The sequence below is a fragment of the Ascaphus truei genome, unplaced genomic scaffold, assembly GCF_040206685.1.
Source record: "Ascaphus truei isolate aAscTru1 unplaced genomic scaffold, aAscTru1.hap1 HAP1_SCAFFOLD_309, whole genome shotgun sequence".
Taxonomy (NCBI): Eukaryota; Metazoa; Chordata; class Amphibia; order Anura; family Ascaphidae; genus Ascaphus; species Ascaphus truei.
This window is the reverse complement of record NW_027456060.1, coordinates 130,809-155,000: the sequence shown is the minus strand read 5'-3', so window position 1 is coordinate 155,000 and position 24,192 is coordinate 130,809. Positions and strand designations below refer to the sequence as shown.

General features: G+C 47.9%; 1 protein-coding gene across 1 annotated transcript in view; it reads right to left on the bottom strand.

Annotated features, from left to right (window-relative positions):
* The window catches only part of LOC142483220 (uncharacterized), a 96,715-nt gene that overhangs the window by 48,913 nt on the left and 23,610 nt on the right, over positions 1–24,192 (bottom strand). The gene's annotated exons all lie outside the window — the stretch shown is intronic.

Here is a 24,192-nt window from a genome sequence, read left to right as displayed (position 1 = left end):
GGAGCAGGGAGAGAGAGGGGGAGCAGGGAGAGAGAGGGGGAGCAGGGAGAGAGAGGGGGAGCAGGGAGAGAGAGAGGGGGAGCAGGGAGAGAGAGAGGGGGAGCAGGGAGAGAGAGAGAGGGAGCAGGGAGAGAGAGAGAGGGGGAGCAGGGAGAGAGAGAGGGGGGGAGCAGGGAGAGAGAGAGAGGGAGCGAGAGAAAGAGGGGGGGAGCAGGGAGAGAGAGGGGGAGCAGGGAGAGAGAGGGGGAGCAGGGAGAGAGAGGGGGAGCAGGGAGAGAGAGGGGGAGCAGGGAGAGAGAGGGGGAGCAGGGAAAGAGAGAGAGGGGGGGGAGAGAGAAAGAGAGAGGGGGAGCAGACAGAGAGAGAGAGGGGGGAGGGAGAGAGATAGAGAGGGGGAGAGAGAAAGAGAGAGGGGGGGAGGGAGGGAGAGAGAGAAAGAGAGAGGGGGAGGAGGCAGAGAGAAAGAGAGAGGGGGAGCAGAGAGAGATAGAGAGATAGAGAGGGGGGAGGGAGAAAGAGAGAGAGGGGGAGGGAGGGAAAGAGAAAGAGAGAGAGGGGGAGGAGGGAGAGAGAAAGAGAGAGAGGGGGAGGAGGGAGAGAGAAAGAGAGAGGGGGGAGGAGGGAGAGAGAAAGAGAGAGAGGGGGAGGAGGGAGAGAGAAAGAGAGAGAGGGGGAGGAGGGAGAGAGAAAGAGAGAGAGGGGGAGGAGGGAGAGAGAAAGAGAGAGAGGGGGAGGAGGGAGAGAGAAAGAGAGAGGGGGGAGGAGGGAGAGAGAAAGAGAGAGGGGGAGGAGGGAGAGAGAAAGAGAGAGGGGGAGAGAGAAAGGAGTGAGAGAAAAAGAGAGAGGGGGGGGGAAAGAAAAAGAGAGAGGGGGAGAGAGAGAGGGGGAGGGAGGGAGAGAGAAAGAGAGGGGGGGAGGGAGAGAGAAAGAGAGAGGGGGAGGGAGAGAGAAAGAGAGAGGGGAGGGAGAGAGAAAGAGAGAGGGGGGAGGGAGAGAGAAAGAGAGAGAGGGGGAGGGAGAGAGAAAGAGAGAGGGGGAGGGAGAGAGAAAGAGAGAGGGGGAGGGAGAGAGAAAGAGAGGGGGGGAGAGAGAAAGAGAGGGGGGATGGAGAGATAAAGAGAGGGGGGAGGGAGAAAGAGAGAGGGGGGAGGGAGGGAGAAAGAGAGAGGGGGGAGGGAGGGAGAAGAGAGAGGGGGAGGGAGGGAGAGAGAAAGAGAGAGGGGGGGAGGAGGGAGAGAGAAAGAGAGAGAGGGGGAGGAGGGAGAGAGAAAGAGAGAGAGGGGGAGGAGGGAGAGAGAAAGAGAGAGGGGGGAGGAGGGAGAGAGAAAGAGAGAGGGGGGAGGAGGGAGAGAGGGGGAGGAGGGAGAGAGAAAGAGAGAAAGAGAGAGGGGGAGAGAGAGAAAGGAGTGAGAGAAAAAGAGAGAGGGGGGGGGAAGAAAAAGAGAGAGGGGGAGGGAGGGAGAGAGAAAGAGAGGGGGGGAGGGAGAGAGAAAGAGAGAGGGGGAGGGAGAGAGAAAGAGAGAGGGGGGAGGGAGAGAGAGAGAGAGGGGGAGGGAGAGAGAGAAAGAGAGAGGGGGAGGGAGAGAGAAAGAGAGAGCGGGAGGGAGAGAGAAAGAGGGGGATGGAGAGAGAAAGAGAGAGGGGGGGAGAGAGAGAAAGAGAGAGGGGGGGAGGGAGAGAGAAAGAGAGAGGGGGGAGGGAGAGAGAAAGAGAGGGGGGGGAGAGAGAAAGAGAGAGGGGGGAGGGAGAGAGAAAGAGAGAGGGGGGGAGGGAGAGAGAAAGAGAGAGGGGGGAGGGAGAGAGAAAGAGAGAGGGGGGAGGGAGAGAGAAAGAGAGGGGGGAGGGAGAGAGAAAGAGAGAGGGGGGAGGGGGAGAGAAAGAGAGAGGGGGGGAGGGAGAGAGAAAGAGAGAGGGGGGAGGGAGAGAGAAAGAGACAGGGGGGAGGGAGAGAGAAAGAGAGAGGGGGGAGGGAGAGAGAAAGAGAGAGGGGGGAGAAGGGAGGGGGGAGAAGGGAGGGGGGGAGAAGGGAGAAAGAGAGGGGGAGATTACTGGGAGCACATTGCTGGGTTTTTGAGGTACCATTTACTTCACGGTGTGATATACATACAGTATATATATGTGTGTCCCCCAGTACTTTGATCTAAGGGAACTCCCCCCAGACCAGGATTTGGCAGCAGACCCCAGCACTCCCCCCCTCTGTGTTATCTAACCTCTTGTACTGTATCTGTCCATTATTAGGAGCTCTGGGGGGGGGGGGGGATAAAGGGGCGTGTCAGAAGCTGCGTCACCCGTTACCCACAATCCCCGTGTTGTTAAGCAGCAGTGGCCCTGATCACGTGATACAGGCGGCGCGCTCCGGTAAAGGAGGTTCCCTGAGTTACAATGTGTGGGGGTTCTTCCCCTGCAGCAGCGGGGCTCGCTCATTGGTTAGAGCAGGAGAGGCTCAGGGGCGTGTTTGACTTAGGCCGAGTCCATGCTCCCTGCTTGCTCGTTGAGGCTCAGGGAAAGCGTGTGCTTTCCCTGGCCTTGCGGTTGCTTACCACACGCACTGTCAGCGGGCGGGCCGGGGGCGGGACAGTGATGTCACGGAGCTGGTTCTCATTGGGCGAACCGCTCACATGACCGGCCTGTCGCGCCGGCAAGCGGGGGAATTTTAAATTCCCCTAAGACCTGCGCTTCCGCAAGCGCGCGGAAGCGCAGGTGAGCCCCTACTAAAGCCGCTCTAATTGCGGCTGTAGGAGCTCAATGCTGAGCGGGAGCGCGCGTCAGCACGCTTCCGCCAGCAAGAGGTTAACATGGCCGAGGCCTTAGGCCGAGTCCGCGCTGGCGCTCAAAGCATGGTGTCCTGCGGGTGTCCTGCGTCTGCTCGCGAGCGGGGGGAGGGGGCGGCTTTGACGAATATTGAGCTAGTGGGAAAGTATAACATTTTTATTTACTTAAGCGCTGAGCGTGTGTGCACGCACATACCCGCTCGCATCGCGTGAGCGGGGACATATATATATTCGCAAGTCACCTCGCCCAGCACCGCGCGGGCGGCGCTTGGAGCAGTTACACACACACACACACACACACACACACACACATATATATAGCAGAAAATAGCCGTGTTAGTCCAGTTGCGATAGTGCAGAATAAATGAGTTCTTCAGTATTAGGTGATACCTTTTTTATTGGACTAACAATTTATGTCATAGGACAAGCTTTCGAGAGTTATCCTCTCTTCTTCAGGTCAAGCAATACTGATATACAAAGGAATCTATGGCTAAAACAGTGTGGAGAGAGGGGGAAAAAAAATACAACAGATATTTACTGTAGATAAGGTAGGGTGTTAAGTGTTTGAAGCCAGGGGACAGTGTCTCTCGAAAGCTTGTCCTATGACATAAATTGTTAGTCCAATAAAAAAGGTATCACCGAATACTGAAGAACTCATTTATTCTGCAATATATATATACAGTATATGTGTGTATATGTGTGTATGTGTGTGTATGTGTGTATATGTGTGTATGTGTGTGTATGTGTGTGTATGTGTGTATGTGTGTGTGTATGTGTGTGTGTGTGTGTGTGTGTGTGTGTGTGTATGTGTGTGTGTATGTGTGTGTGTGTGTGTGTGTGTGTATGTGTGTGTATGTGTGTGTATGTGTGTGTATGTGTGTGTATGTGTGTGTATGTGTGTGTATGTGTGTGTATGTGTGTGTATGTGTGTGTATGTGTGTGTATGTGTGTGTATGTGTGTGTATGTGTGTGTATGTGTGTGTATGTGTGTGTATGTGTGTATATACCATAATACTGAGTTAATTTATGGTGAGTAAAAAAAGTGACAAAAACCCTCCACAGGAAAGCAAATATACAAATACAACTGTATGCTCATCTGCATGTCTTAGGCAGGTCTGCAACCCCGCCTTTCCCCATTATCACCCAGCATACAGCACTTCCACTGCAACAAGGGATTCTGGGAAATGACATGCAAATGAGCACACAGTGTCACTTTTTGCCTCAAAAACCATTTTTAACATGGTTCCCTATAGGCTTAAGCTTGCTGCATGGTCACAGCTTTGAGCACAGCCAGGGTTAAGGTGCATACCCAGAAAACCACCCACAGACAGCTGTTTCGACCTTGATGGGTCTCATCAGTGTGGGGTTGATTTTAACTGGATATGCATAAGAGGCTATGGGATAGGCTAAACCCTGGCTGTGCTCAAAGCTATGACCATGCAGCAAGCTTAAGCCTATAGGGAACCATGTTAAAAATGGTTTTTGAGGCAAAAAGTGACACTGTGTGCTCATTTGCATGTCATTTCCCAGAATCCCTTGCTGCAGTGGAAGTGCTGTATGCTAATGGAGAAAGGCGGGGTTGCAGACCTGCCTAAGACATGCAGATGAGCATACAGTTGTGTGTGTGTGTGTATATATATATATACACACATACACACACACACACACACACATATTCCCGCTTTCGCGATGTGCGAGCAAAATGCGCGGGCACACACGCTCGGCGCTTTTGTAAATACATTTTTAAACTTTCCCGCTTACTCGATAGCGTGTAACTGCACCCCCCCACAAGTTTCAGGACACCCGGCGCTCATACTCTAAGCATGACCGTGCTCAACGCAAGTTTGAGTTTTTCAGAGCGCTGTCGGCTGAAAACATCCAATCAGTGCGGAGCAGCGTCAACGTCATGGCGGCGTGCCGTTGACGTCGGTGCATCGCGGGTGATTGGCCCAGCGACGTCACTGCCCCGCCTCCCTCAGTCTCCGTCCGCCTCCGATCGCGCCCGCTGACTCGCCTGCATGGGCATGAAATCGCGCAGATTTCAGCAGGCGAGCCTCAGCGTCAGCGCGGTCCAGCCCTGCTTCCCCTTCTATGGCCCCAGCCTCAGGGTGTGAGTTTGAGCCCCCACCTAAGGCACGTTCTATAGCGCCGGGCGCGCTAGACGTGAGTCTGCCCTTCTACACAAGGGCCGCGCGCGCGGAGAGGGCAGCCGACAGACAGCGGCGAAGATGAAGAGAATCATCTTTTTGCACCGCTACCGGCGCGTGTGTGTGTGTGTGTGTGTGTGTGTGTGTGTGTGTGTGTGTGTGTGTGTGTGTGTGTGTGTGTGTGTGTGTGTGTGTGTGTGTGTGTGTGTGTGTGTGTGTGTGTGTGTGTGTAGAACTAAAAAAAAAAAGAATATTAAACTTTTTTTTCTCTTTAAAAAAAATCTTAATTAGGACTTCCTTTCACTCACACAACCCATACATACACATACACACACATACACATACACACACACAACCCATGTACACACATACACACTAACCTGCAACTCCCGGCTCTATATACAGGAAAAGCATGCGGCACGTACTGTATATAACAGCCCTCAGTCCCTGCTGAAAGGGGGGGGGGGGGGGCAGCTATACAGCATGCGGCACGTGCACACAGCTAGCTCTCTGCCCGGCTGAGAAGGGACTGTCCCTGCTGGGGGGAGGGACACTCACCGCAGAGGGGGGGGGATCCTGCCTGACTCTCCCGGCCCCTCCCAGCTGCTGCATGTGTGGGAGACGCTGCTGCTGCTGCTGCATGTGACCAGCAGCAGCCAATCAGAGTAATAATAATAACCAGCAGCAGAGGGGTTAATGTTAAAGGGGAAGAGACACCATGAGACTGTCCCTGCCGGGGGCGTGGCTTAGTGTCCCTGCCGGGGGCGTGGCTTAGAGCGTGTCCCTGCCGGGGGCGTGGCTTAGAGAGACATCACGTGATGAGGACAAGCAAAGCCAGATGTTCATAGCAAATGTCAGGAAATGTTTTATATAATTATTAATTATCTTTATCCCATGTGTCATTAAAAAGAGATTGCTGGGTGTGGAAAGGTGCAGTGTTACAGTAACCACACACCTGAGGTGTATTGCAGATGCCGTTCATAAGACAAGTGATATGGGGGGGGGGGGTCTTGCCCGTGGGGGGGGGGGGGGGGGGTCTTGCCCTCGGGACGTGGCTCCCCCTCCCCCCGAAAGTTACTTTTATAACTTGTGGAAAAGCTACAAAGTAACTGGCACTACCAAGGATCTCAATCACTACAGATGCATGAGGAACATGTGCACAAGGCAAACAAGGCATGCAAAAGCACAATATTACTCTGACAATCTCCACCAAAATACATCAAACCCAGCTAACTTCTGGAAGGTTATCAACAATATATTCCAGCCTCCTAACCATCAACAACCAAGTAATATCACTAAGGGGGATATTACTCTGACAAACCCCACTGACATTGCAAATGCATTCAATGATTACTTTGTGGGGTGTGCTACTAACTTATTAGCGAAACGCAGCCCAAACCACAAATCTGAATCTCATCCTGGGAGTACACACATAGTCCCACCCACTCCCAACACTGCCCACAATTTTCAATTTGGCCTGTATCTGAAGAGGAGATTACACAAGCGCTCCTCAAACTAAAACTAAGCCAATGCGGACCTGACTTACTACAATCTAGGTTCCTACGACTTGGTGCCCCAGCCATTGCCAAACCAATTGCTTCCATAGTGAACTCTATCCTGTCTGCTGGCCATATCCCTAAGACCTGGAAAACTGCCAGAATTGTCCCAATCTTCAAAAGTGGGGACAAAAACACTGTCTCAAACTACAGGCCAATCTCACTCTCCCAATTCTATCCAAAGTCATGGAAAACTGTGTCCACTCCCAATTAAGCGATTTCTGTACCAAGACATTTCCCTAGCCAATTCCAATCTGACTTTCGTCCCAAACAGTCCACCGTAACAACCCTGCTAGAAGTTTGCAATGAAATCCAGTGTGGAATGGAACGGGGACAACTCACTGGTGCAGTATTCCTAGATTTTGCAAAGTTGATCACAGTTGATCAAGGCTTTTGACACAGTTTATCATGCTATCCTGCTTAACAAACTCCAGAGCTCTGGAATAGGGAAGTATGCTTTAAACTGGTTTCAGTCCTACCTATCAGGAAGATCCCAACATGTGTCCATCTCAGGCTCTAACTCCAACCCCCTGGATATCACCTGTGGGGTCCCGCAAGGCTCTGTTCTGACAAGACGGTAACAATGGTATTTGGGAACAAGACTAAATTTTTAAAGCTTCCAGCGACTGAGCTCCTGATTAGAACCAACGCTAACACCACCCTAACCCCTGTCACTAGTTTTAAATACCTAGGCTTATGGTTTGACTACCACTTAACATTCGGAATGCACATTGATACCCTGACAACCAAGACCTATGCCAAACTAGGGGTACTTTACAGGAACAAATCCTCCCTAAATCTCCTGGTCAGAAGGCGTATCGATGGAGATATAAAGAAACACAATATAAGTGCAGACAGTTTGATACTGGGTGAATTAAAATGCTCTTTTATCTTGGCTCATGAGTGTTGCCTACTCACAAGATTCAAATAGGACACGGGCAATTTTGACACAATGGTCTCAGTGAACTGGATCTGTAGATTCTAGATGGGATGCGGACTTCACTCTCAGCAGAACAGCATATGTATAAAAGGATAAAAAGTGTACATAGTGCAGACCAGTATTGTAAAGGAATATGACTTTATGAAACTTTAAAAATGAACACTTACAATAAAACAATTAAGTTCAGGCATGTATCACAATAATTGTGAATGGAAGGAGGTACACTCCTGACGAAGCCACGCACTCTTTGGCGAAACGCGTAGAGTGGTATCCGCCTTCAGAGAGAGAGGAGTTGGGACAGAGATCGGGAGCCCACCGCCGGAAGTGACGCATCGGAACTGCACCGGATGTGACGTATCGGAGTCACTCGAGCACGATTAGACGGCGTACCTCTGCAAGGAGACACTGCAGCCGGGACACAGCGGGGAGATTGGAATCTCCACTACCAGGGGACCCGGGAAGGACCGGAGAGAGATCCTCCAGCGGAGCAGTTTCCACCGCATCACATGCGCATCCAAGGTGGCGGGTGAGCCCTAAGATCTACAGTCCACCTCCTTCCATTCACAATTATTGTGATACATGCCTGAACTTAATTGTTTTATTGTAAGTGTTCATTTTTAAAGTTTCATAAAGTCATATTCCTTTACAATACTGGTCTGCACTATGTACACTTTTTATCCTTTTATACATATGCTGTTCTGCTGAGAGTGAAGTCCGCATCCCATCTAGAATCTACAGATCCAGTTCACTGAGACCATTGTGTCAAAATTGCCCGTGTCCTATTTGAATCTTGTGAGTAGGCAACACTCATGAGCCAAGATAAAAGAGCATTTTAATTCACCCAGTATCAAACTGTCTGCACTTATATTGTGTTTCTTTATATCTCCATTTCTCTCCCATGCTCCCCCTGGATCACGCACGAATTTGCATAACCTGAGGGACCAGTGGAACCAGTCCCTAACCAGCTGGGTTGAGCAGGGGGGTTTTATACATTTTTTATATACTTTTTTATACACCTTGTCACCAATTCACGTATTTATCACTTGTGTATATAAGTTTGTCACTTTTTGTATCAATAGATTTAAGTAATATCCACTGCACATTAATAGTGGACACTAGTAGAGTTAGCGCTTTATATTCACTAAAACACAGCACAGAAGGCGTATCGCACAGCAGATGCTAATGCCAATTATTGACTATGGAGACATAGTATATGGCTCGGCACCTCAAACCCACTTTAGCAAACTTGACACCCTCTACAATTCAATTTGTCTTTTTGTTCTCCAATGCAACTACAACACACATCACTGCGAAATGCTCAAAGAACTAGATTGGTCATCACTAGAGTCTAGGCGCAAAGTTCACCTTTCCTGTCTTGCCTTTAAATTCTTCATGGGCAAGCTACCCAGCTATCTGAACAAGCTCCTCACCCCTACCACATGCAGCACCTATCATCTGAAAGGGGTACAATACTAAGTGTATATGAGCGCTAGTGTAATACTTATACAATACACACAGAGGGAACAAAACCTGAGATACAGTCCTTGGATGAAGATAGTCCTTGAGCTGCCTTGGGGGGTTGATCTGGGATCTTCCACCCAGATTGGGAAGATGTGTGTTGAAAAACCTCCTATGGCGCTGAGGATGAATGGATGGAACAGAGTCTTGTGCAGTAATGTTCCTATGAGGATTACCTCAGAGAGGGAAACAAGAGAAATGCAAAAAAACACCACAATAGTGTATTACCCTTTAGACAATGTCAGACATATTAATTGAAAGAGCATTTATTAATTAAAACAATTGTGTCTACAATTGGAGTAAAATATGAACTGTAATAATAAACAGTAGATGATCTTCTGTTAATAAAACAAGATGAATGGCTTCCCAGCGCTTGTGCTGAAAAAAGCCTTGTTGCTCCGCCAAGAGTAAAAACTGGAATCCTACTCACCGTCCTTGAGTAGGACATGTGCAGTGGTACGGGGTCTTTTGCCAGGGGTTGCCGTCTGCTGCAAAGTGCCTGACGTCTGCTCAATGCGTGCGGGGAGATTTCCTGGTATACTCGTTGTCTCCAACACGCCGAGTGAATTGCAAGCGTCTCCTCCGCTGACGTCACAGCCGGATTGGTGCAGCTACGGTGTCCCTGGATGCCCACAAACCTTCCTACGCGTTTCGAAACACCTCGTCACGTGTCTCTTCGTCAGGGAATGGTTGCTACACGGGTTGAGCTTCCTTATATACCCCCGAAATTCTAATTGGCTGATGGGAACTCCCAGGTTAATGAGCCACAGTGTAACAAGTCCTTAGAATATAATGGACCTAACACTGTTGTTAGTGCCAGATAGTAATTAGATCAACGTAATAGCTACAGGGATAAATGCTTTCCCAGAAAGATATACAGGACATTTTGCAATAAAAATAATGCATATAGCAAGTTACATATACCAATGTCGTCTGGTATGTGTGTTTTGGTTTGCACTGAGACCCAATTTATCTGTATCCTATACAGTATAGTTAATTAAACCCTATAACAGGGGAATCAAAGTACTATAGAAAATTAGTACATGGATGTCAATCAGGGTGTCAGTGTAAACAGGGCACACTATCCAAGGACATGTGTATATGGAGTACAATACAATTTATACAATCTATAATGATGGTTTATTAACAATTGCTAATACAAATTATAACACCAATTTTAAAATACTTAATCTAGTGTCTACAATGAAATTGGTTATATACACATGATTATATGCACGTATGTCTACAACATAGTTAATTAAATACACTTATATGTCTATCTACAACAATATAGTTGCTATTCAGACAGTTATACAGTTTAGTTAAGTAATTGACCCAGCAGTCAAATAATGCCAGAAATATGACATCATTGATGTTATTTAGACATCTTTAATTTTATGGGACCTGTTTATACCATGGTCCTAATTGGAAAATGGTCAGATTGGAGAGACACATCTTATATGTAGAGAACCTTTTGATAAAATCTATTCAAGTGAAATAAATAATGTGATTTTTAGTTAATGTGATAGCTATACATTACATAAATGTTAATGAACAATAATGTGGGTGATAATAAATCTATTTAATTAATCCTATGTATGTGTATGCGCAATGTGAAAAGAAATAAATAAATGTAATCTGTGATGATTTTATATAATGTGCATTCTTAGTGATATTCTTAGTGCTTGTGTAATATTATAGTGGTTATTATAAATATTATATAGTGTTGGCTGGCGTATCCACAACTGGTTGAGGTGTCGGCGGACAAGGGCTAGGCACCCCACCATGTCATGCGGACCTGGTTAATTAGATATTATGTATTTTATTTTGTTTATTTTTATGTTTGTATGCATTACTGAGGAATTATGTAACCATGCTATTTGAGGAATGATGTCAAGTCAAATTCCACATTTAGACCATGTGGGCTGAGGGTCTTCAATTCGAATATCCAATAGGATTCCCTTCTTGAAATGATGTTAATTTTGTCACCCCCTCTTTTACTAAATGTGGGACACTCTATAGCATGGCATTTAAGTCCCAATGGATTTTGTGCATGTTTTAATTTGAAGTGGAGAGACACATTGTGGGCCTCGAAGCCTCTCTTTATGTTATATATGTGCTCCCCTAGTCTTCTCTGCAATGTTCTGCCCGTGCGGCCCACATATTGTAAGCCACACGGACATTCCAACAGATAAATTGCAAATTGGCTGTGACAATTTATAAGTGTTCGGATCGGATATTCTTTAAATGTAATATTGGAAACAAATTTTTGGGTCTTTACGCTGTACTGACATGCTGTGCATTTAGCACAAGGGAAATAGCCTTTGATGGTATCCCTTTTGTTTGGAACATCACTACTGAAGGGGCAGCTTGGGGATAGTTTTGTTTTCAAGTTATTTGCTCTCCTGAAATAAATTTCCGGCTTGTCTTTCAGAAATCCTTTAAGGATATCGTCTTGCCGTAGAAGGCCCCAGTGTTTCTCAAATATTTTGACAATTTGTGGTGCTAATGAACTATATTTAGTAATAAAAGCCACCGTGTTCACTATTGTGTTTTTTTGATCTTTTGGTTTATATTGTAACAGATCTGACCTTGTCATGGCTGTAACAGTCTTTATAGCATCGTCCAACTGATGTTTATTGTACTCACGGTCAATAAATTTTTGTCTTAATTCTTGTGCCTGGATGTCAAAGACAGAGGGGTCTGTACAGTTACGCTTAATCCTGACCAGTTGTCCCTTCGGGATGTTTCTAATCCAATTTGGATTATGGTGACTACTGGCCAGCAAATAGTTATTAGCCTGTACGGGTTTATAATAAGTTTTTGTTTTCAAAATATTATTATCTGTGTATAACTGTAAATCTAGAAACTCGATGCAGTTCCTACTTTCTTTAAATGTAAAGACTAGATTTCTGTCATTATTGTTAAGATACATTTTAAATGATTCTAGTTCACAGACTGAACCCCTCCAAACAAAAATAACGTCGTCTATGTAGCGCCACCATAGGACAAGATTCGCCCCCAGCTCTCCGTTGGACCAGATGACATCGTCCTCCCACTTACCCATATATAGGTTCGCGTAACTGGGAGCGAATTTCGTACCCATGGCGGTGCCACATGTCTGAACATAAAATTGATCCTTGAATGAAAAATAATTGTGTCTAAGGATGTAGTTTATAGACTCCATCAAGAATGTGACCATTGGAATGGACATAGATGTATCACTTTCTAATGCTATTTTGATAGCCTCACATCCCTTGGAATGTGAGATTATAGTGTAAAGCGATGTTACATCAGCTGTTACAATGATGTAATCTGAATGCCAAGGGAGATCTCCCAAAATTTGCAGAATATGCGTGGTGTCCCTTAAATGCGAACGCAATTTGATCACATGTTTTTGCAAATGATGATCAATATACTAAGATAATGCTGAAGTAATTGATCCTATTCCCGAAATTATCGGGCGACCCGGTGGTCTTTTAAGATCCTTGTGGATCTTTGGTATCATATAAAAGATAGGGATTCTTGGATGTAAATTAAACAAGAATTCATATTCCCTATCGTTTATAACACCATCATTGACATCTCCCTCCAATAAAAGTTTTAATGTATCCTGATATTTGGATGTGGGATTATGATTTAAAGGGAGATATGTGTCGGTGTCCCCAAGTATGCGACCCGACTCCTCAATGTAATACGCCGCATCCATGACGACTATCCCTCCCCCCTTGTCCGCCGACTTTATAATTATTTGTTTGTTATTCTCCAGTTGTTTTATTGCCTGCCTTTCATCAAAACTAAGATTCTCTTTCTTTTTTCTCTCCATCCTAATGTGTCTCTCCAAATCCGCTGTGACCATCTCTGCGAATGATTCAACTAGATTACCCCTAGCAAATTTGGGGTAAAATGTTGAGGCTGATTTAAACTGGGTGAAATTTTTATTATTATTTGCCCAATCTGTGTTTTCATTAATAGATGTTTTATTTTTGGCAAAAAACCTTTTCAGAGCCAATTTTCTAATAAATTTTTGCACATCTATATATATCTCAAAATGATTAGGATCACTGGTAGGGGCAAATGTCAACCCTTTACTCAACACTTGTTTTTCATATTTGGTTAATTTGTATCCACTTATGTTGAATATATTTAACTGTTGTTTGATTTTTTTATACTCTCTCATTCGCTTATTGTTCTGGCTGTTTTTTTCTTTTCCACCTCTTCTACCTCTCTCCCTATTTTTCTTTTTCTTGAATTGGGAGAGACCCACTTTGTGTCTGATTTTTTCCGTTGGTATTGCTCGTCTCTCTCCCTCTTCCAATCTAAAAAAGAAAACGTGGGTTTCTTTTCCTGATTGGAAGTGGGGGGGGCCTCTTGTTTTTTGTCACCATTAGTTGGTTTTGGTGCTTTCTTAGGACTTTCAGTGGGTTTATTAGAACGTTTATTTAAAGGTGATTTAGTGGGGCTTGTCTTTTTCTGTTTTTTGTCTTCTATGTGTAGACCTCTTAGCTGGTGAAAAGGAGAATTGATATTGTAATTTGGTTTGTCATTTAGTTCTTCTATATTTAACTCCTTTTCCTTTCTAAGGTTGGTGCGATCTGATGCCTCCCTGTAATTTCTACTTTCTCTAGAATTGGATGGAGTCCTATCCCAGGACCCATCATATTTGGCCCTATCTGGTGCCCATTTTTTATCATAACGTTTTTTGCCTTTATAAAATTTTTGGGGTTTATCTAAATTTGAAGCTTTCTTCCAATTTCTGTAGTTCCCTTGGGCATAGTCTAACTTGTCTCTGTGGTGTTTAATTCTCTTATTTTCTTTTATTTCCTTTTCTACTTGTTTTGTTTTTTTCTCAATTTTATCTTCATATAAAAAAATTTCTGAGCTCGTGATTGTTTCTAAATATTCCTGGATTTCAACTATTTCATTATCTAATTTTATTAATAGTTTCCTTCTATTCATAATTAGAAACCTCATTAATTCAAATGAACAATTGTCCAATAATCTGTTCCATTCTAAAATAAATTGGTCACTTTCAAAATCAGTTGTTGGCGATTTGAAAATGCGCAGACCCCGCGGGATCATTTTTTGTTCCAAATATTTTTCTAGAGCTACCGCATCCCATACTTGGCGGGATTTGTGGATTAATAATTTTTCCAATCTGTTATATGTAGCTTCTAGATCTTCTACCTTTTCATCTTCCTGTATCATTGTTATATCATTGGTTTGTTCTGAGGAAAATATGGAATCTATATCTAACCCTCTGCTGTTGCGATGTGAAAATAAACTACTCATGGTGTATATCATCTGAGATCAGACTCCAAAAGACTGTTCATGGTCCCAAGGCTCAACAAAGTATCCGGCCGCTCCTCCTTCTCCTACCGTGCACCCCAAAACTGGAACAACGTACCAGAGACTCTCACATCCACCACCAGTTTAAGTTCTTTCAAATCTAAGGCTGTCTCACATTTTAATCTGGTCTGTAACGGTTTCATACGCCCATAATATATATTTTCTTTAACTGTGCATGCAATGTCTTGTATATAATGTATACCCTGCTCATTATGTAACTGTACTTGTAACCATGTATTATTTGTCTTAACTCTGTGCCCAGGACATACTTGAAAATGAGAGGTAACTCTCAATGTATTACTTCCTGGTAAAATATTTTATAAATAAATAAAATAAATAAATAATAAACATGGCCACCACGGAGGTGAGGGTCCGCGCATGAGTCCCCACTAGGGCTGGGGGCTACACTTGGGCCCCCGCTGGAGTTGGGGGCCACACATGGGCCCCCACGGCAGGGGAAGGGCAACACTTGAGAGAGCTTTGTAGAGACATGTGCCTTTATGCATTGTTATAATCACAGAATTAGGTTATTAATAGGCTCTAGTATTGGTTGTTATATTGGATTGAAGATGTGCATCTTGTTCATTCTTAGGCTAAGGCCCCGCTGCCTCAGACCACGCGCCCGCACTGCAGACAGGCGGTGCGTGGAGAGGCACTTGGGGCTTTTTCCGGTCCAAAGGGACCATTTTTGTGAGTGGGGGGGGGGGGGGCGATAGCGTGGGCAAACGGGTCGGGGGGGCGCAACCATGACGGGGGGGGGGCACGGCCATGACGTGAGGGGGCGGGACCACCCCTCAGCCGTTCAGCCCCTCACCCACACAGACAGGCACTCACGCACTCAGGCACACACACACAGACAGGCACACACATACACACACACAGATAGGCACTCACAAATACACACGGGGTGGGGGGGGATCGGAAGGGGGACCCCCCCCAAGAGGAGAGAGTCGGTGGGAGGGAGCAGGGGGGACTTCCTTGGTGCTGCAGTTTTTTTTTGTAACAATTTTTTTATTGGTCACAGTCACAGATAAATTTACATACAGTAGTGTCGTGGGCCCACAACATTTGTGCTCATTATTTCCAGAGAAGGACCAATACCAGTTTTCCTTTTTCAGTAGGAAAAAGAGTACGGGGAAGAGGAGGGGGGGGGGAGGAGGAGACAAACATGGGAGGGGGGAGGGAAAGGGGGAGGGTTGCATGTGGGCTTGCCCAGAGGTGTCCCGGTGTAGCTCTGCAATTGTTTGGGGGTGGCTGCTAGACCTATGTGCTTTGACTTTTTGGGGGTTTATCTCTCAATCCAGGGGTCCCATGTGTTCCGGAACTGGGGCATTTTCTTTTGGAGCATGGCCGTAAGCTTCTCCATAGTCATGACCTCGTTAACCCTTCTCACTACTGTGGTTCTCGACGGGGCCTTAATCTGTTTCCAGGCTGCCGCTATAGAGCATCTGGCCGCTGTCAGCACGGCCCTGGTCAGCCGGGACATTGGTGGGGGGAGGTCATCTATAGGTTTGCTCAGCACCATGGTCAGGGGGTCCAGGGGGAGAGGGATTCCAGTGATCTTGTAGATAAGTGTCTGGATCTTGGTCCAGAACTTCTGGATCTCCGGACATGACCACCAAATGTGGGCCATGTCTCCCTTTTGACCACATCCCCTCCAGCACAGGTCCGGTGTGCCGGGGTAGACCTGGCTAGCCTAGCCGGGGTCAGGTACCACTGGAATATAATTTTATAGATGTTTTCTTGTATCGTCGTACAAATTGAGGTTTTAGGGGCTTGCTACCAAATGTCCTCCCAGTCTTTCAGGTCTATTGGGAGACCTAGTTCGTCCGACCATTTTTTGCATATAGCGGTTATTCGGGGGGTCTGATGTCGGTTTCATGCTTTTGTATATCTGTGATATCACGCCTCTCTGGTATACGTCTTTGAGACATAGGGTTTCAAATCGGGTCAGCGGGGGGAATTTGGAGGTTGGAGACATTGAGTGTAGGAAGTGCCTAAGTTGTAAATATTTAAATAGATGAAGGTCTTGGATCTGGAATTTGTTTTTTAATGCCTGAAAAGTTAGGATCTCTCCCTTCTGCAGTAGATCGGCAACCATCCTAGTATTGTGACCCTGGAATTGGTCAAATTGTCTTGTGGAACACCCTGGCGGGAAGTTGGGGTTCCCAAAGAGTAGGGTGAGCTGGGAGGGAGAAGCTAGCAGACCATACTTCCCTTTGCTTTTGAGCCATGCGTCCCACGTGCATCTCATTGCTCCGAGGCCAATCCTCTGTGGCCCACTCCCTCTCCCTCCTGTGGTCCAGAGTGCCACTTGGATGGAGTGAGGCTGTGCGTAATGTGACTCTATTGCGAGCCAACAGGCCGAGGCTGGGTCGCAATTCCAAACTACAGCCTGCTTCAATTGTGCTGCGAGGTAATATCTGACTAAGTCGGGGACCCCCATGCCTCCTCTTGCTCTTGAGGAGAGCATCACTAACCTTGGAACCCTAGGTCTCTTATCGTTCCAAATGAATTGGAGCATTAATGACTGGATGTTCTTTAGAGCCGGGTGTGGCACTACGATGGGGAGGGTTTGGAAGAAATATAGTAACCGTGGGAGGACGTTCATTTTTATGGACACCATCCTTCCAAACCAGGAAATTTGGTGTTTTTTCCACGTTTCCAAGTCCTTTTTAATCTGGTCAAATAATAATTAATTAATAATAGTAATTGTGTTGATAAAGGGAGTTATACGAGTTTGAAATTTTGACCCCCAGATATTTTATATAGGTGGAGCTCCACTTGTATTTGTAGTGGGTTTGGATAAGTTTCCACGTCTGGGGAGGGAGGGAGATATTTAGGGCTTCCGATTTGTCTATGTTGACCTTATAGTCAGAGACCTGCCCAAATTGAGTCAGATGCCTTTGAAGGCTAGGAAGGGAGGGAAGGGGGTCATCGAGGGTCAGAATCACATCGTCCGCGAATAGGGAAATTTTGTACTCTCGGTACGCAATTTGGATCCCCTTGATACTTTTTTCGGCTCTAATTTTGGCCGCTAGAGGTTCAATGGTTAGGGCAAATAACAAGGGGGAAAGCGGGCAGCCCTGTCTGGTCCCGTTCCTGATTTTTATTGGATCCGAGAATCCGCCTGATAGTTTGACATACGCTGTCGGGTTTTGATAGAGGGCTCTCACTCCCTCTAGGAAAGGGCCACTGAAGCCGAACCTCAGCATTGTTTGGTCTAAAAAAGACCATTTGATTCTGTCGAACGCTTTTTCAGCGTCGAGGCTCAGAATCATTGTTTTGGATCCGGTGAGATGCACGTGGTCTATTATATCCACAATTTTGCGGGTGTTGTCGGAGGCCTGTCTTCCTGACACAAAACCTACTTGATCTATGTGTATGAGTCTAGGGAGAATTGGATTTAGCCTGTTTGCCAAGATCTTACTGTAGATTTTGAGATCGGTATTTAACAGGGAGATGGGCCTGTAGTTACCGCAGAGGAGCGGGTCTCTACCCTCCTTGTGGATTATAGCCAGATTTGCCACTGTAATCGTAGCGGGGATTGGTTCCCCTTGGAGGAAGGAGTTGTACATATCTAATAGGTATGGAGAGAGGATTGGCATGAACATTTTATAATAAGAGTTCGAGAAACCGTCTGGGCCCGGGGTTTTGGCTAATTTGAGTGATTTAATGGCTTCAGATAGTTCCTCTTGGGAGACATTTTTATTTAACTTCTCTACCTCTTCCTGGGATAGGGTGGGCAGGTTGCATTGCTCTAGATATTGTGAAATAGTATTAAGGCTAACCGGGTCCTGGGTTGGGGGGTGAAGGTTGTAAAGGTCAGAGTAAAAGTGTTACGCCGGTGCTGCCCGCAGACCAGACCCGTCCCCTGTGCTGAGGTGGGACGTAGGGATACACGCACCCGCAGCAAAGGGAGCGTGTCCGGAGTGTGGTGTTAGTGTTGCCAGGCCAGGTATAGTAAGGAAGACAATACTTGCCGGTACCGGTAGTAGAGGAGGAGTAGTTATTGCCGTTGCCAAGATCAGGGATTGGAGAGTTGCGGACGGTCGAAGGTATAAGCCGTGTTACAGGGATGCCAGAAGTCACGAAGTCCAAGTAGAGCCGAAGTCGAGAGCCAGAGGGGGTAGTCGTCCAATCCGCGTCAATACCTGAGGAGTCACTGAGAGAGTAGTCAAATGTTTCGATACAGAACTATGTCGAGCGACGAGTGATGGGAAGCACAGGCATAATAAAGCTGGGCAGGCCAATGGGAAAAGGGGGCAGGCCTGGAGGACAGCAAGGAGTCCTCCCTGATAGGAGGGAGGTGTTACAGCCCAGCTGAGTGTAATCATTGATTTGCATGGAACTGTGTGATGCTTGGGGGCGACGCCTCACTGCAGGAGCAGTGGTTAAAAGTGCTCTGTTAGGCGTGTGCTCTGTAAGCTGGGAATGCATGCACATAACGTCTGGGGCTGGCGTGCGTGTGTGCGTGGATTCGGTGACTGACGCGCGTATGCGCATGGGGACAGAGACAGATGCACGTGTGCGCATAGAGCGCGGAGCTGGGGACACACGCAGAGGCTGCGGTTCAACAGGCACCTCTTCGGTTGGTGCAATCCTGTGATGGCGAGGAGCCAGAGTGCCAGTGGCAGACAACGGAGGTATGTGGGAATTGCTCTGCAGACGCTTGGACGCCTGAGTACCGACGGGAGGTGAGTAATGGTCGCGCTGACGGCGCTTAGACACCAGATTCCTTACAGTACCCCCCCCCTTCAGGCCTCAGGACGGTCCTTAAATGGTTTGTTTGGAAACTTCTTCCTGAAAGTCTTCAGAAGAACCGGAGCGTGGATATCACGAAGTGGAACCCAAGACCTTTCTTCTGGGCCGAAACCCTTCCAGTGCACGAGGAACTGCAGTTGACCCCTGGATATGCGAGAATCGAGCAGGGACTGGACCTCATATTCTTCCCTATTCTGGGTAATAACCGGATCAGGCCTACGGTTATGGTTGGGGAAGAAATGACTGGATACGAATGGCTTGAGTAGAGATGTGTGAAACACGTTTGGTATCTTCATGCTGTCGGGAAGTTGAAGCCGGAATGCTACCGGATTAATCTGTTCAGTCACCGGAAAAGGGCCCAGGAACCTCGGCGCCAATTTTGGGGAAGGTACCTTCAAATAAATGTTTCTTGAGGACAGCCATACCATATCCCCTGGCTTGTATCTGGGTGTCGGACGGCGGTGGCGATCTGCCTGATGTTTGGCCCGTTGAGAGGCGGTAAGAAGAGCAGACTGAATCTTGGACCATGCTGATTGCAGAGATGTGACACGGTCGTCTACAGCCGGGACTCCGGAAGGAATGTTGGAGACGGGAAGACATGGGGGTTGAAAACCGTAATTGATGAAAAATGGCGACTCTCGGGTGGACTCGTTGGTAGCGGAGTTAAAAGCATATTCGGCCCATGGCAAAAGTTGTGTCCAATCATCCTGAGAATTGCAAATCAAACACCTCAGGTATTTTTCCAGGGACTGATTGACCCTTTCTGTTTGACCATTGGACTGAGGATGGTAAGCTGAGGAAAAAGAAGAAGAGATCCTGTTATGGAACAAGAGCCACATTTCTGACTCACCCCCCTCTCTCCTTTGCAGTTTCTGCCTGTCAGATTTTATTCCCAGCTGCATGGAGTCTGCAGACACATACTGTGCCTGCGTGGCTTGCAACAATGTTGCACTCCTTGCCTGCGAGCATGACATCAGTGAGCTGCTACAGCAGTTTCTGAGATCCTCACCAGAATGGGCTAGTCTGCCCCCCCTCCTGTTTGTTCAGACATGGTCTGCCCCTAGACTTTTCCTTTGCCCACACCGCACCTCACTTTCTTTTCAACCCTGGAGACAGTGAGTAAAGAACCTTTCTCTGTTTATAACCCTTGGTGAGGCCATCTCTTTTTACCGGTTCCTAACTAATAATCACCACTACACACCATCCACAAGTATCTGTACCCTGCTACCTTTTCCCAATAAAGTGGAGGAAATATTACAGGACTTGGAGTGATTTAAAAGGGAACTGTGTTAATGCTATCGGGAGCCATTCATACCAACGTGCCCTGGCTTCAGAATAGTAAAAAGAGGACCGTGTGCCTTGGGAAATACACACAGAGGAGCTGCTACCCACAGCCTTTATGCTAAAGATACAAGCGAGCAGCTTACGTAGCAAATAAATAAACAGCAGTCTCTCACCACATTGCACAAGCACGTTGCTACACAGAGCCACAAGCCTCTACACAGCAAACTACCACAGCTTCATGCAAAGACAGTGAGCAGCCTTACTTTGCTAATACTACACAAAGGAATCACACAGCAGCTACTACTCAAAGACTCTATGCTATACAGAATAGTCTCTGCACCCCAGGACAAGCAGCAGCTTCACTCTTCCAGACAGGGCAGCAAGCTTTATACAGCAAACTGCACACAGCCTTGCAACTAACAGTGCTTCTCTCACAATACCTAATTGCCTTTTTTCTCTGTCTGAGTCCACCCGCTGCTCAGCCCCACAGTGAGGAGCCAACGGACATCTGTAAGTACAGCTACCCCAACGCTGCACGCTGCAGGACACCGCTCGGCATCATCTGAGACAGACGCCCATCGCTGACAGGTAAAAGACCGCACGCCACACGCACTGGCGAAGGCCTACACACACCTACAGCATGGCAGAACTCAGAGCCTCACCAGACATCACGCAGGAAAGCGATCTCTCAGACACAGAGACCGCTGCGCATCTGCAACAGGCGCAGGCAGGCGCAAGGCCTAAACGGACAGTCACACTGACACAAAAGGCCCGCAAAAAATATGAGACTGACATTGAAGCGCACCGCGCCAAATTAGAGTTGGCCTGGGAAACAACCGCACTTGGGGTATGCAATGTCGCCGGCGCTGGCAACTCTGTACAACAGCTCGAGCAGGCAATAACTCAATTAAAGACTGATCACGCACGCTACCAAAGACTGTCAGAGGCATATGCCACTTACCTGGCCAGGGCTAACACCGGTGAAAGCCTGCAAGAAAGAGACTTACAAAACAACATTGACCTTGCACGTGACAGCCGCGTGCGGGCCGCCATCACAGATGCGCAAAGCGTGAGAAAAGAGCTCCTCCTGGAGACCGCGTCACAGCGCTCCAGCGCATCCAGACACTCATCCAGGTCAGCAAGATCAGCACAATCCAACGCGTCCAGCGCAAGCACTAGCGCTACCAAGGCGCGAGCCACCGCAGAGGCCGCACGCGCCAGGGCCGCATACGCTCAGAAAGAGGCGACCATGAAATTAGAAAGGGCCCGCTTGGAAGAGGAGGAGCAGACAGCCGCCGCTGCAGCCGCTGCCAACGCCGCTGCAGCCGCTGCCACCACCACTGCCAACGCCGCTGCAGCCGCTGCCACCGCTACACGGAAGAAAGCAGAGGTGGACGCCAACCTAGAGGCCCTAAATCAAGAAAGAGAAGCTGCTGCCGCCATAGCCCAAGCCGAAGTCCTAGAAGCAGCCGCGCAACAGGACGGCGGGGAGCTACCGTACAGACGGATAGCCTCAGAGGATCCAGCCCAACGCACTGAAGACTACGTAAGGAGCCTCTTCAGTGTAAACACCAGCGCACCATCTCAACACGGAGGGAGCGACACCACAGACAACGAAGACTCGCTAGGACCACGAGGAGAAGACGTTGCTCCGTCAATGGCACACGCTGCCTGGGATAGCCACAGCCGCAACAGTGATCCACACGCCAGAGCGCACACGGATGCACCACAACAGGCTCGTAATCCAGGTACACCCACGCGGGAGAAAACAGCCCCTCACACTGGCCAGCAGCCATCACGCGTCCACGCAAAGGAAGAGGCGACCGCACAGACCGTCCAAGCAACTACCTCAGAACGGGGCAAACGCGCCGACGTCTCAGGTCTGACAGACATAGCCAAGTACATGATCCGGCGCGACTTGGTGCACGCAGGACTCATCAGCTTCGACGACCGCCCTGAGAACTACCGGACGTGGAAATTCACGTTCAAAGACGCAATCGACAGCTTGGACTTCTCAGCAAGGGAAGAGCTCAACCTGTTAGTTAAGTTCTTGGGGAACGTGTCCAGGGAGCAAGCGCAGAGACTTCGGACGGCAAACGCACATCAACCCCAAGTAGGTCTGGACCTAGTGTGGGAAAGGCTAGAAGAGACCTATGGCAGCCCTGAAGCAGTCGAGGATTCACTCTTCAAAAGAATCGAGAGCTTCCCCAAGATCACGAGTAAAGACTACTCGAAGTTACGAGATCTTGGAGACCTGCTGCAAGAACTGGAGTCCGCAAGGAAAGACCATTCCTTAATAGGTCTCAACGCCCTAGATTCAGCTCGTGGAGTGAGACCCATCCTGGAGAAGCTACCCTTCAACCTCCAAGAAAGGTGGCTTTCACAAGGTTCCAAATACAAAAGGGAGAAGCAGGTTGTCTTCCCCCCATTCTCATTCTTCGTGAGCTTCATCTGCGAAGCGGCAAAGACAAGAAACGACCCCAGCTTCATCTTAGGTGCGCAAACCACATCCAGCGCCAGCCACCCGAGGAACGAAAGGTCAACAGCAAGGTGCAAGGACTCCAGAACACCCATCTCGGTCCACAGGACGGACGTGCCCCCTACGACCCACGCGAGTCCCAGCCAGACGGCCGACAGGGACAAAAAACCAAGAGACCTTAACAAAGAATGCCCTATCCACAAAAAGCCGCATCCACTTAACAAGTGCTTCGGATTCAGGATGAAACCCATAGAGGAGCGAAAGAACCTACTCAGGGAATGGGGAGCCTGTTTCAAATGTTGTGCTTCCACAACTCATTTATTCAAGGACTGCAAAGAAGCTATGAAATGCACAGAGTGCGATAGCGACAGGCACATAGCCGCTCTACACCCGGAAGCTATGAAGCCCAAAGCAAGCAAAGCCCCTAACCCTCCGACAAAGCAGGGCGGGGAGGAAGAAGTGGGAGACACCCCCCCCCCGACGTCAGTAGCATCCAAATGCACAGAAGTATGCGGAGAAGGAAACGACGGTAGATCTTGCTCTAAAATATGTCTGGTAGCAGTGCACCCTGAGGGACAACCCCAAAGAGCCAAACGGATGTATGCAATCATCGACGACCAGAGCAACCGATCGCTGGTCAGGTCAGAATTCTTCGATATGTTCGGCATACAAGACAGTACTTCTCCTTACACTCTCAGAACGTGCGCAGGGCGAATGGAGACTACAGGGAGAAGAGTGAATGGCTACACCATATGCTCAATAGACGGCAAAGTGAGCATGCCCCTTCCCACACTCATCGAGTGCAATCACATGGCAGAAGATAGGACTGAGATCCCCACGCCAGACGTGGCGCGACACCATCCCCAACTAAAAACCATTGCCGATCATATCCCACCACTAGACGAAGATGCCCAGATCCTGCTGCTACTTGGCAGAGACATCATGAGAGCACACAAGATCCGCGAACAGCGAAATGGGGACCACAACGGCCCAAGCGCTCAAAGGCTCGATCTAGGATGGGTGGTAGTTGGAGAAGTATGCATAGACAGGATACGAGGACCCGACAACGTAGGCGCCCTACATACGAACTTGTTGGAAAACGGTCGTATATCCCACTTCAAACCTTGTCCGAACCACTTTCAGGTCCACGAGAAGCTCGAGACCAAAAGGAACTACGGAGACGCGCCTGTGGCAAGAAAATACCCCAATGATCTAGGGAGTACAGTGTTCCAGACAACAAAGGACGACGACAAACAGGCGCCATCAATGGAAGACAAAGAATTCTTGAGGTTAATGGATAAGGAGCTCTTCAAGGACGAATTGGGCAGTTGGGTGGCCCCACTACCTTTCCGCTCGCCAAGAAGACGCCTCCCAAACAACAGAG